The following is a 14,135-nucleotide window of genomic DNA, read 5'->3' as shown; positions in this document are numbered from 1 at the left end:
ATGACATGTCTAGGCTTTATGAGGTCACTGTGATGTTGAGGCCTGCACCATTTTGACATGTCTGGGCTTTATGAGGTCAGTGCTATGAGGAGGCCTGAACCATTATGACATGTCTGGGCTTTATGAGGTCAGTGCCATGAGGAGGCCTGCACCATTATGACATGTCTGGACTTCATGAGGTCAGTGCCATGATGAGGCCTGCATCATTCTGACATGTCTGAGTTTTATGAGGTCAGTGTGATGATTAGGCCTGCACCATTATGAGGTGTCTGGGCTTTATGAGCTCAGTGTGATGATGAGGCCTGCACCATTATGACTTGCCTGGACTTTATGAGGTCAGTGTGATGATGAGGCCTGCACCATTATGACTTGTCTGGACTTTATGAGGTCAGTGTGATGATGAGGCCTGCACCATTATGACATGTCTGGGTTTTTTGAGGTCAGTGTGATGGTGCGGCCTGCACCATTATAACATGTCCGGGCTTTATGAGGTCAGTGTGATGATGAGACCTGCAGAATTATGACATGTATGGGGTTTATGAGGTCAGTGCCATGAGGAGGCCTGGGCCATTATGACATATCTGGGTATTTTGAGGTCAGTGTGATGTTGAGACCTGCACCATTATGACATGTCTGGGCTTTGAGAGGTCCGTGCCATGATGAGTCCTGCACCATTATGACATGTCTGGGATATATGAGGTCACAGTGATGATGAGAACTGCACCATTATGACATGTATGGGCTTTGAGAGGTCAGAGCCATGATGAGGCCTGTATCATTATGTCATGTCTGGGCTTTATGAGGTCAGAGCAAAGAGGAGGCCTGAACCATTATGACATGTCTGGGCTTCATGAGGTCAGTGTGATGATGCGGCCTGCACCATTATGACATGTCTAGGCATTCTGAGGTCAGTGCCATGAGGAGGCCTGCACCATCATGACATGTCTGGGCTTTATGAGGTGAGTGTGATGATGAGACCTGCACCATTATGAAGTGTCAGGGCTTTATGAGGTCAGTGCCATGACGAGGCTTGAAACATTATGACATGTCTCGGCTTTAGGAGGTCAGTGCCATGAGGAGGCCTGCACCATTATGAGGTGTCTGGGCTTTATGAGGTCAGTGCGATGATGAGGCCTGCACCATTATGACATGTCTGGGCTTTATGAGGTCAGTGCCAAGAGGAGGCCTGCACAATTATGACATGTCTGGTCTTTATGAGGCCAGTGTGATAATGAGGCCTGCACCATCATGACATGTCTGGGCTTTATGAGGTCACTTTGATGATGAGGAGGCCTGCACCATTATGACATGTCTGGGCTTTATGAGGTCAGTGCCACGATTAGGCCTGAACCATTATGACATGTCTGGGCTTTATGAGGTCACTTTGATGATGAGACCTGCAGAATTATGACATGTCTGGGCTTTATGAGGTCATTGCTATGATGAGGCCTGTACCATTATAACGTGTCTGGGCTTTTTGTGGTCAGTGTGATGATGAGACCTGCACAAATATGAGGTGTCTGGGCTTTATGAGGTCAGTGTGATGTTGAGGTCTGCACCATTATGACATGTCTGGGTTTTTTGAGGTCAGTATGATGATGAGGCCTGCACCATTATGAGGTGTCTGGGCTTTATGAGGTGAGTGTGATGATGAGACCTGCACCATTATGACATGTCTGGGCTTTATGAGGTCAGTGCCATGAGGAGGCCTGCACCATTATGAGGTGTCTGGGTTTTATGAGGTGAGTGTCATGATGAGGCCTGCACCATTATGACGTGGCTGGGCGTCATGTGGTCAGTGTGATGATGAGGCCAGCATCATTATGACATGTCTGGGCTTTATGAGGTCACTGTAATGATGAGGACTGCAACATTTTGAAATGTCTGGGCTTTATGAGGTCAGTGCCATGAGGAGGCCTGCACCATTATGAAATGTCCAGGCTTTATGAGGTCAGTGTGATGATGAGGCCTGCACCATCATGTCATGTCTGGGCTTAATGAGGACTATGCCATGAGCAGGCCAGGGCCATTATGGCATGTCTGGGCTTTTTGAGGTCAGTGCCATGATGAGGCCTGCACCATTATGACATGTCTGGGCTTTATGAGGTCAGTGCTATGAGGAGGCCTGAACCATTATGACACGTCTGGGCTTTATGAGGTGAGTGTAATGATGAGACCTGCACCATTATGACATGTCTGGGCTTTATGGCATCAGTGCGATGATGAGGCCTGCACCAATATGAGGTGTCTGGGCTTTATCAGGTCAGTGTGATTATGAGGCCTACACCATTATTAGGTGTCTGGGCTTTATGAGGTCAGTGTTATAAAGAGGCCTATGCTATTATGATGTGTCTGGGCTGCCTGAGGTCACTGTGATGATGAGGCTTGCACCATTATGACATGTCTCGGCTTTATGAGGTCAGTGCCATGATGAGGCCTGCATCATTCTGACATGTCTGAGTTTTATGAGGTCAGTGCCATGATTAGGCCTGCACCATTATGACATGTCTGGACTTTATGAGGTCAGTGCCATGATGAAGCCTGCACCATTATGACGTGTCTGGGCTTTATGAGGTCAGTGCCATGATGAGGCCTGCACCATTATGACATGTCTGGGCTTTATGAGGTCACTGTGATGATTAGACCTACACCACTATGACATGTCTAGGATTTATGAGGTCAGTGCCATGATGACGCCTGCACCATTATGACGTGTCTGGGCTTTTTGAGGTCAGTGTGATGATGAGACCTGCAAAAATATGAGGTGTCTGGGCTTTATGAGGTGAGTGTGATGATGAGGCCTCCACCATTATGACATGTCTGGGTTTTTAGAGGTGAGTGTGATGATGAGGCCTGCACCATTATGACATATCTGGGCTTTATGAGGTCAGTGTTATGAGGCCTACGCTATTATGAGGTGTCTGGGCTGCCTGAGGTCTCTGTGATGATGACGCCTGCAGCATTATGACGTGTCTGGGCTTTATGAGGTCAGTGCCATGATGAGGCCTGCATCATTCTGACATGTCTGCGCTTTATGAGGTCAGTGTGATGATTAGGCCTGCACCATTATGACTTGCCTGGACTTTATGAGGTCAGTGTGATGATGAGGCCTCCACGATTATGACATGTCTGGGTTTTTTGAGGTCCTTGTGATGATGCGGCCTGCACCATTATAACATGTCCGGGCTTTATGAGGTCAGTGTGATGATGAGGTCTGCAGAATTATGACATGTCTGGGGTTTATGAGGTCAGTGCCATGAGGAGGCCTGAGCCATTATGACATGTCTGGGTTTTTTGAGGTCAGTGTGATGATGAGGCCTGCACCATTATGAGGTGTCTGGGCTTTATGAGGTCAGTGTGATGATGAGACCTGCAGCATTATGACATGTCATGGCTTTATGAGGTCAGTGTGATGATGAAGCCTGCACCATTATGACATATCTGGGCTTTATGAGGTCAGTGCCAAGAGGAGGCCTGCACCATTATGACATGTCTGGGCTTTATGATGTCAGTGCCACGATGAGGCCTGCACCATTATGACACGTCTGGGCTTTATGAGGTCAGTGCTATGATGAGGCCTGTACCATTATGACATGTCTGGGCTTAATGAGGTGACTGTGATGATGAGGACCGCACCATTATGACATGTCTGGGCTTTATGAGGTCAGTGTGAATATGATTCCTGCACAATTATGACATGTCAAGGCTTTATGAGGTCATTGCCATGATGAGGCCTGCACCATTATGACATGTCAAGGCTTTATGAGGTCAGTGCCATGATGAGGCCTGCACCATTATGAGTTGTCTGGGCTTTATGAGGTCAGTGTGATGATGAGGCCTGCAAAATTAAGACGTGGCTAAGCGTTATGAGGTGACTGTGATGATGAGGACTGCATCATTTAGACATGTCTGGGCTTTATGCGGTCAGTGCCATAAGGAGGCCTGCACCATTATGACATGTCTGGGCTTTATGAGGTCACAGTGATGATGTGTCCTGCACCATTATGACATGTCTGGGCTTTATGAGGTCACTGCGATGATGAGGCCTGCACCAATACGAGGTGTCTGTGCTTTATGAGGTCAGTGTGATTTTGAGGCCTGCACCATTATGACGTCTGGTCTTTATGAGGTCAGTGTTGTTATGAGGCCTACGCTATTTTGAGGTGTCTGGGCTGCCTGAGGTAACTGTGATGATGAGGCTTGCACCATTAAGACATGTCTTGGCTTTATGAGGTCAGTGCCATGATGAGACCTGCACCATGATGACATGTCTGGGCTTTATGAGGTCAGTGTGATGATGATGCCTGCACCATTATGACTTGTCTGGACTTTATGAGGTTACTGTGATGATGAGGCCTGCACCATTATGACGTGTCTGGGCTTTATGAGGTCAGTGTGATGATGAGACCTGCAGAAATATTAGGTGTCTGGGCTTTCTGAGGTCAGCGCCATGAGGATGCCTGGGCCATTCTGACATGTCCGGGATTTATGAGGTTACTGTGATGATGAGGCCTGCACCTTTATGACAAGTCTGGGCTGTATGATGTCAGTGCCATGAGGAGGCCTGGGTCATTATGACATATCTGGGCTTTATGAGGTCACTGTGATGATGAGGCCTGAACCATTTTGACATGTCTAGGCTTTATGAGGGGTGCAGGTCTCATCATCACACCGACCTCATAAAGTCCAGACATGTCATAATGGTGCTGGTCTCATCATAACAGTGACCTCATAAAGCCGAAACACATCATAATGATGCAGGCCTCATCATGACACTGACCTCATAAAGCCACACATGTCAAAATAGTGCAGAGCTCCTCATGTCATTACAGTGACCTCTTAAATCCCACATATGTCATAATGGTGCAGGCCTCATCATCACAGTGATCTCATAAAGTCCAGACATGTCACAATGGTGCAGGCCTCATCATGGCACTGACCTCATAAAACCCAGACATGTAATAGTGGTGCAAGCCTCACCATTGCAGTGAGCTCATACAGCCCAAACAACTCATAATAGTGCTGGTCGCATCATCACACTGGCCTCATAAAGCCCAGACATGTCATAATGGTGCAGTCCTCATCATCACAGTGACCACATAAAACCCAAACACCTCATAATGGTGCAGGTCTCATCATCACAATGACCTCATAAAGACCAGACATGTCATAATGGTGCAGGTCTCATCATCACAGTGACCTCATAAAGACCAGACATGTCATAATGGTTAAGGCCTCATCATGGCACTGACCTCAAAAAGTCCAGACATGTCATAATGGTGCAGGCCTCATTTTCACACTGACCTCATAAAGCCCAGACATATCGTAATGGTGCAGGCCTGTAACAGGGAAGGGACTAAACCAAAGGGAAAACACATGTTCGAGAGATACTGGTACGTGAATAAACCAAACACCGTTGCTAGTTGGCAAAAAATAATAGCAATTTATTAGGAAAAGGTGGCCAACAAGGGAAAAGGGAGAAAACAAAACAGGCGCCGGAGGGAGAAGGATTGGGGCGGAGGAAAAAGTGCACCAAAAGACCCTAGGAAGAAGGCTTCCCCTTTTACAGGTATCACCTGTAAACAAGTCTTACCCATCCTAACCAATAATGAAATCCCCCTGCAGCAGCTGCGGGTTCATGGGGGGTGGCAGGCTCCCACTTCAAGCAGGCGTCCCCGCTGAAAGCAACTTGGTCCATCGTGAAGAGCCGGCCCCCCCAAGAAGCGTCTCTGCTTTTTATAAAGTTTTTTGAGAGCACCTGCCCTGGAGAGGTGTGGCCAGCACCGCCCCGTCAGGGCTCTGAATCGCACCCCTTCTGTTATGTAAGTGCACCCCTCCTGCGCGTGCGTGAGCACCTTGGAAAGTCCCCCACGCAGGCGCAGTGATTTGAGTGGGGTCTTCCCAAATGAGTCTGTGGGCTTACTTCATCACCCTCCTCATCACTTTGTCCTCCAACTGCCCCTGACGAGCAATTGACCAATCACAACAGACCAATTAAAACAGTTTACACAGAAGCTCTCCCTCCAAGGCCAAGTTCACTGCTTTATCCGAAGACTTGGCAGGAGAAATGATAAACAATCTGAGGGTGGCTAAGGTCAAACACAGACCAAAAAATAACATCCCAACTTCGTCCCGATACAAGACCTCATCATGGCACTGACCTCATAAAGCCCAGACATGTCATAATGGTGCAGGCCTCATCAAACCAGTGACCTCATAAAGCCCTGACACCTCATAATGGTGCAGGCATCCTCATGGCACTGACCTCATAAAGCCCAGACATGTCATAATGGTGCAGGCCTCATTATCACACTGACCTCATAAAGCCCAGACATATCGTAATGGTGCAGGCCTCATCATGGCACTGACCTCATAAAGCCCAGACACCTCATAATGGTGAAGGCCTCATCAAACCAGTGACCTCATAAATCCCAGACATGTCATAATGGTGCAGGTCTCATCATGGCACTGAACTCATAAAGCCAGACATGACATAATGGTGCAGTTCTCATCATCACAGTGACCTCATAAAGCCCAGACACCTCATAATGGTGCAGGCATCCTCATGGCACTGACCTCATAAAGCCCAGACATGACATAATGGCCCAGGTCTCCTCATGGTACTGACCTCATAAAGCCGAGATATGTCATAATGGTGCAGGCCTCATCACGCCACTGACCTCATAAAACCCAGACATGTCATAATGGTGCAGGCCTGATCATGGCACTGACCTCATAAAGCCCAGACATGTCATAATGGTGCAGGCCTCACCATCACAGTGACCTCATAAAACCCAGACATGTCATAATGGTGCAGGTCTCATCACCAAACTGGCCTCATAAAGCCCAGGCATGTCAAAATAGTACAGATGTCCTCATGTCATCACAGTGTCCTCTTAAAGCACAGATATGTCATAAAGGTGCAGGCTTCCTCATGGCACTGACCTCATAAAGCCCAGACGTGTTATAATGGTGCAGGTCTCATCATCACACTGACCTCATAAAGCCCAGACACCTCATAGTGGCGCAGACCTCTTCATCACACTGACCTCATAAAACCCAGACATGTCAAAATGTTTCAGGCCTCATCATCACAGTGATCTCGTAAAGCCCAAACATGTCATAATGGTGCAGGCCTCATCATGGCACTGACATCATAAAGCCCAGACGTGTCATAATGGTGCAGGTCTCATCATCACACTCACCTCATAAAGCCCAGACATCTCATAAAAGTGCAGGTCTGATCATCACACTGACCTCATAAAGCCCAGATACCTCATAACGGTGCAGGCCTCATAATCACTGTGACAGCATAAAGCTTAGACACTTCATATTGGTGCAGGCCTCATCATCACACTGACCTCATAAAGCCCAGACATGTCATAATGGTGCAGGACTCATCATGGCACTGACCTCATAAAGCCCAGACATGTCATAATGGTGCAGGCCTCATCATGGCACTGACCTCTTAAAGCCCAGCTATGTCATAATGGTGTAGGTCTCATCACGCCACTGACCTCATAAAGCCCAGACACCTCATAATTGTGCAGGCCTCATAATCACAGTGACCGCATAAAGCTTAGGTACTTCATATTGGTGCAGGCCTCACCATCACACTGACCTCATAAAGCCCAGACATGTCATAATGGCCCAGGACTCATCATCACACGGACTTCATAAAGCCCAGATACCTCATAATGGTGCAGGCCTCCGCATGGCACTGACCTCATAAAGCCCTGCCACCCCATAAAGGGGCAGGTCTCATCATCACATTGACCTCATAAAGCCCAGAAATATCATAATGGTGCAGGCCTCATCATCACACTGACCTCATAAAGCCCAGACATGTCATAATGGTGCAGGCCTCATCATGGCACTGACCTCATAAAGCCCAGATATGTCATAATGGTGCAGGTCTCATCATCACACTGACCTCATAAAGCCCAGACACCTCATAATGGTGCAGGCCTCGTCATGGCACTGACCTCATAAACCAAGACGTGTTATAATGGTGCATGTCTCATCATCACACTGACCTCATAAAGCCCAGACACCTCACAGTGGTGCCGACCTCTTAATCACACTGACCTCATAAAACCCAGACATGTCATAATGGCCCAGGACTCATCATCACACGGACTTCATAAAGCACAGATACCTCATAATGGTGCAGGCCTCCGCATGGCACTGACCTCATAAAGTCCTGACACCCCATAAAGGGGCAGGCCTCATCATCACACTGACCTCATAATGCCCAGATATGTCATAATGGTGCAGGCCTCGTCATGGCACTGACCTCATAAACCAAGACGTGTTATAATGGTGCATGTCTCATCATCACACTGACCTCATAAAGCCCAGACACCTCACAGTGGTGTCGACCTCTTAATCACACTGACCTCATAAAACCCAGACATGTCATAATGGTGCAGGCCTCATCATCACAGTGACCTCATAAAGCCCAGACATGTCATAATGGTTCAGGCCTCCTCATGACACTGACATCATAAAGCCCAGACATGTCATAATGGTGCAGGTCTCATCATCACACTCACCTCATAAAGCCCAGACACCTCATAAAAGTGCAGGTCTGATCATCATACTGACCTCATAAAGCCCAGATACCTCATAACGGTGCAGGCCTCATTATCACTGTGACAGCATAAATCTTAGACACTTCATATTGGTGCAGGCCTCATCATCACACTGACCTCATAAAGCCCAGACATGTCATAATGGTGCAGGACTCATCATGGCACTGACCTCATAAAGCCCAGAAATGTCATAATGGTGCAGGCCTCATCATCACACTGACCTCATAATGCCCAGACATGTCATAATGGTGCAGGCCTCATCATGGCACTGACCTCATAAAGCCCAGACATGTCATAATGGTGCAGGCCTCATCATGGCACTGACCTCATAAAGCCCAGACACCTCATAATGGTGCAGGCCTCATCATGGCACTGATTTCGTAAAGACCAGACATGCCATAATCGTGCAGGTCTCATCACTGCACTGACCATATAGATCCCAGACATGCCATAATCGTGCAGGTCTCATCATGGCACTGACCTCATAAAACCCAGATATGTCATAATGGTGCAGGCCTCATCATCACAGTGACCTCATAAAGCCCAGACACGTCATAATGGTGCAGGCCTCCTCATGGCACTGTCCACATAAAGCCCAGACATGTCATAATCGTGCAGGTCTCATCATGGCACTGACCGCATAAAACCCAGGTATGTCATCATGGTGCAGACCTCATCACACCACTGACCTCATAAAGCCCAGGCACGTCATAATGGTGCAGGTCTCATCATCACATTGACCTCATAAAGCCCAGACACGTCATAATGGTGCAGGCCTCCTCATGGCCCTGACCTCATAAAGCCCAGGCACGTCATAATGGTGCAGGCCTGACCATCACAGTGACCTCATAAAGCCCAGACATGTCATAATGGTGCAGGCCTCATCACCAAACTGGCCTCATAAAGCCCAGACATGTCAAAATAGTACAGATCTCCTCATGTCATCACAGTGTCCTCTTAAAGCACAGATATGTCATAAAGGTGCAGGCTTCCTCATGGCACTGACCTCATAAAGCCCAGACGTGTTATAATGGTGCAGGTCTCATCATCACACTGACCTCATAAAGCCCAGACACCTCATTGTGGCGCAGACCTCTTCATCACACTGACCTCATAAAACCCAGACATGTCAAAATGTTTCAGGCCTCATCATCACAGTGATCTCGTAAAGCCCAAACATGTCATAATGGTGCAGGTCTCCTCATGGCACTGACATCATAAAGCCCAGACGTGTCATAATGGTGCAGGTCTCATCATCACACTCACCTCATAAAGCGCAGACACCTCATAAAAGTGGAGGTTTGATCATCACACTGACCTCATAAAGCCCAGATACCTCATAACGGTTCAGACCTCATAATCACTGTGACAGCATAAAGCTTAGACACTTCATATTAGTGCAGGCCTCATCATCACACTGACCTCATAAAGCCCAGACATGTCATAATGGTGCAGGACTCATCATGGCACTGACCTCATAAAGCCCAGACATGTCATAATGGTGCAGGCCTCAACATGGCACTGACCTCTTAAAGCCCAGCTATGTCATAATGGTGTAGGTCTCATCACGCCACTGACCTCATAAAGCCCAGACACCTCATAATTGTGCAGGTTTCATAATCACAGTGACCGCATAAAGCTTAGACACTTAATATTGGTGCAGGCCTCATAATCACACCGACCTCATAAAGCCCAGACATGTCATAATGGCCCAGGACTCATCATCACACGGACTTCATAAAGCCCAGATACCTCATAATGGTGCAGGCCTGCGCATTGCACTGACCTCATAAAGCCCTGCCACCCCATAAAGAGGCAGCTCTCATCATCACACTGACCTCATAAAGCCCAGACATGTCATAATGGTGCAGGCCTCATCATCACAGTGACCTCATAAAGCCCAGACACCTCATAATGGTGCAGGCCTCCTCATGGCACTGAGCTCGTAAAGCCCAGACACGTCAAAATGTTTCAGGCCTCATCATCACAGTGATCTCATAAAGCCCAGACATGTCATAATGGTGCAGGAGTCATCATCACACTGACCTCATAAAGCCCAGACATGTCATAATTGTGCAGGCCTCATCATGGCACTGACTTCATAAAGACCAGACATGTCATAATGGTGCAGGCCTCATCATCACACTGACCTCATAAAACCCAGACGTCATAATGGTGCAGGGCTCATCATCACAGTGACCTCATAAAGACCAGATACGTCATAATGGTGCAAGTGTCCTCATGGCACTGACCACACAAAGCCCAGACATGTCATAATCGTGCAGGTCTCATCATGGCACTGACCGCATAAAACCCAGGTATCTCATAATGGTGCTGGCCTCATCATCACACTGACCTCATAAAGCCCAGACATATCATAATGGTGCAAGCCTCATCACACCACTGACCTCATAAAGCCCTGACACCTCATAATGGTGCAGGTCTCATCATCACACTGACCTCATAAAACCCAGACATGTCATAATGGTGCAGACCTCATAATAACAGTGACCGCATAAAGTTTAGATACTTCATATTGGTGCAGGCCTCATCATCACTCCGACCTCATAAAGCCCAGACATGTCATAATGGTGCAGGCCTGATCATGGCACTGACCTCATAAAGCCCAGATATGTCATAATGGTGGAGGCCTCATCATCACACTGACCTCATAAAGCCCAGACACCTCATAATTGTGCAGGCGTCATCATGGCACTGTCCTAATAAAGCCGTGACATGTCATAATGGTGCAGGCCTCATCATCACACTGACCTCGTAAAGCCCAGACACCTCATAATTGTGCAGGCCTCATCATGGCACTGACTTCATAAAGACCAGACATGTCATAATGGTGCAGGCCTCATCATGGCACTGACGTCATAAAGCCCAGACATGTCATAATGGTGCAGGCCTCATCATCACACTGACCTCATAAAGCCCAGACACCTCATAATTGCGCAGTCCTCATCATGGCACTGACCTCATAAAGCCCAGACATGTCATAATCGTGCAGGTCTCATCATGGCACTGACCGCATAAAACCCAGATATGTCATAATGGTGCAGGTCTCATCACGCCACTGACCTCATAAAGCTTGGACATGTCATAATGGTGCAGGTCTCATCATCACACTGACCTCATAAAGCCCAGACACCTCATAATGGTGCAGGCCTCATCATGGCACTAACCTCATAAAGCCCAGACATGTCATAATGGTGCAGGCCTCCTCATCACACTGACCTCATACTGCCCACACACCTCATAATGGTGCAGGCCTCAGTATCACAGTGACCGCATAAAGCCCAGACATGTCATAATGGTGCAGGTCTCATAATCACACTGACCTCATAAAGCCCAGACATGTCATAATGGTGCAGGCCTCCTCATGGCACTGACCTCATAAAGCCCAGACACCTCATAATGGTGCCGGCCTCATAATCACACTGACCTCATAAAACCCAGACATGTCATAATGGTACAGACCTCATCATCACAGTGACCTCATAAAGCCCAGACATGATATAATGGCCCAGGTCTCCTCATGGTACTGACCTCATAAAGCCCAGACATGTCATAATGGTGCAGGCCTCATCACGGCACTGACCTCATAAAGCCCTGACACCTCATAATGGTGCAGGTCTCAGCATCACACTGACCTCATAAAACCCAGACATGTCATAATGGTGCAGGCCTCATAATAACAGTGACCGCATAAAGCTTAGATAATTCATATTGGTGCAGGCCTCATCATCACTCCGACCTCATAAAGCCCAGACATGTCATAATGGCCCAGGACTCATCATCACACGGACTCATAAAGCCAGATACCTCATAATGGTGCAGTCCTCATCATCACACTGACCTCATAAAGCCCTTACACACCATAAAGGGGCAGGCCTCATCATCACACTGACCTCATAAAACCCAGACATGTCGTAATAGTGCACGCCTGATCATGGCACTGACCTCATAAAGCCCAGATATGTCATAATGGTGAAGGCCTCATCATCACACTGACCTCATAAAGCCCAGACATGTCAAAATGTTTCAGGCCTCATCATCACAGTGATCTCATAAAGCCCAGACATGTCATAATGGTGCAGGCCTCATCATGTCATCACAGTGACCTTTTAAAGCCCAGACATGTCATAATGGTGCAGGTCTCATTATCACACTGACCTCATAAAGCCCAGACATGTCATAATGGTGCAGGAGTCATCATGGCACTGACCTCATAAAGCCCAGACATGTCATAATGGTGTAGGCCTCCTCATGGCACTGACCTCTTAAAGCCCAGACATGTCATAATGGTGTAGGTCTCATCATGGCACTGACCTTATAAAGCCCAGACACCTCACAATGGTGCAGGTCTCATCATCACACTGACCTCATAAAGCACAGACATGTCAAAATGTTTCAGGCCTCATCATCACAGTGATCTCATAAAGCCCAGACATGTCATAATGGTGCAGGCCTCATCATGTCATCTCAGTGACCTTTTAAAGCCCAGACATGTCATAATGGTGTAGGCCTCCTCATGACACTGACATCATAAAGCCCAGACATGTCATAATGGTGCAGGTCTCATAATCACACTGACCTCATAAAGCCCAGACGTGTCATAATGGTGCAGGAGTCATCATGGCACTGACCTCATAAAGCCCAGACATGTCATAATGGTGTAGGCCTCATCATGGCACTGACCTCTTAAAGCCCAGACATGTCATAATGGTGTAGGTCTCATCATGGCACTGACCTCATAAAGCCCAGACACCTCACAATGGTGCAGGCCTCATCATCACACTGACCTCATAAAGCCCAGACATGTCAAAATGTTTCAGGCCTCATCATCACAGTGATCTCATAAAGCCCAGACATGTCATAATGGTGCAGGCCTCATCATGTCATCACAGTGACCTTTTAAAGCCCAGACATGTCATAAAGGTGCAGGCCTCCTCATGACACTGACATCATAAAGCCCAGACATGTCATAATGGTGCAGGTCTCATAATCACACTGACCTCATAAAGCCCAGACATGTCATAATGGTGCAGTAGTCATCATGGCACTGACCTCATAAAGCCCAGACATGTCATAATGCTGTAGGTCTCATCATGACACTGACCTCATAAAGCCCAGACACCTCACAATGGTGCAGGCCTCATCATCACACTGACCTCATAAAGCCCAGACACCTCATAATGGTGCCGGCCTCATAATCACACTGACCTCATAAAGCCCAGACATGTCATAATGGTGCAGACCTCATCATCACAGTGACCTCATAAAGCCCAGACATGACATAATGGCCCAGGTCTCCTCATGGAACTGACCTCATAAAGCCCAGACATATCATAATGGTGCAGGCCTCATCAAACCAGTGACCTCATAAAGCCCTGACACCTCATAATGGTGCAGGCATCCTCATGGCACTGACCTCATAAAGCCCAGACATGTCATAATGGTGCAGGCCTCATTATCACACTGACCTTATAAAGTCCAGACATATCGTAATGGTGCAGGCCTCATCATGGCACTGAC

Source organism: Pseudopipra pipra, chromosome 12 (genome assembly GCF_036250125.1).
Source record: "Pseudopipra pipra isolate bDixPip1 chromosome 12, bDixPip1.hap1, whole genome shotgun sequence".
In the NCBI taxonomy this organism is placed as follows: Eukaryota; Metazoa; Chordata; class Aves; order Passeriformes; family Pipridae; genus Pseudopipra; species Pseudopipra pipra.
Note: the sequence above shows the minus strand (reverse complement) of the source record.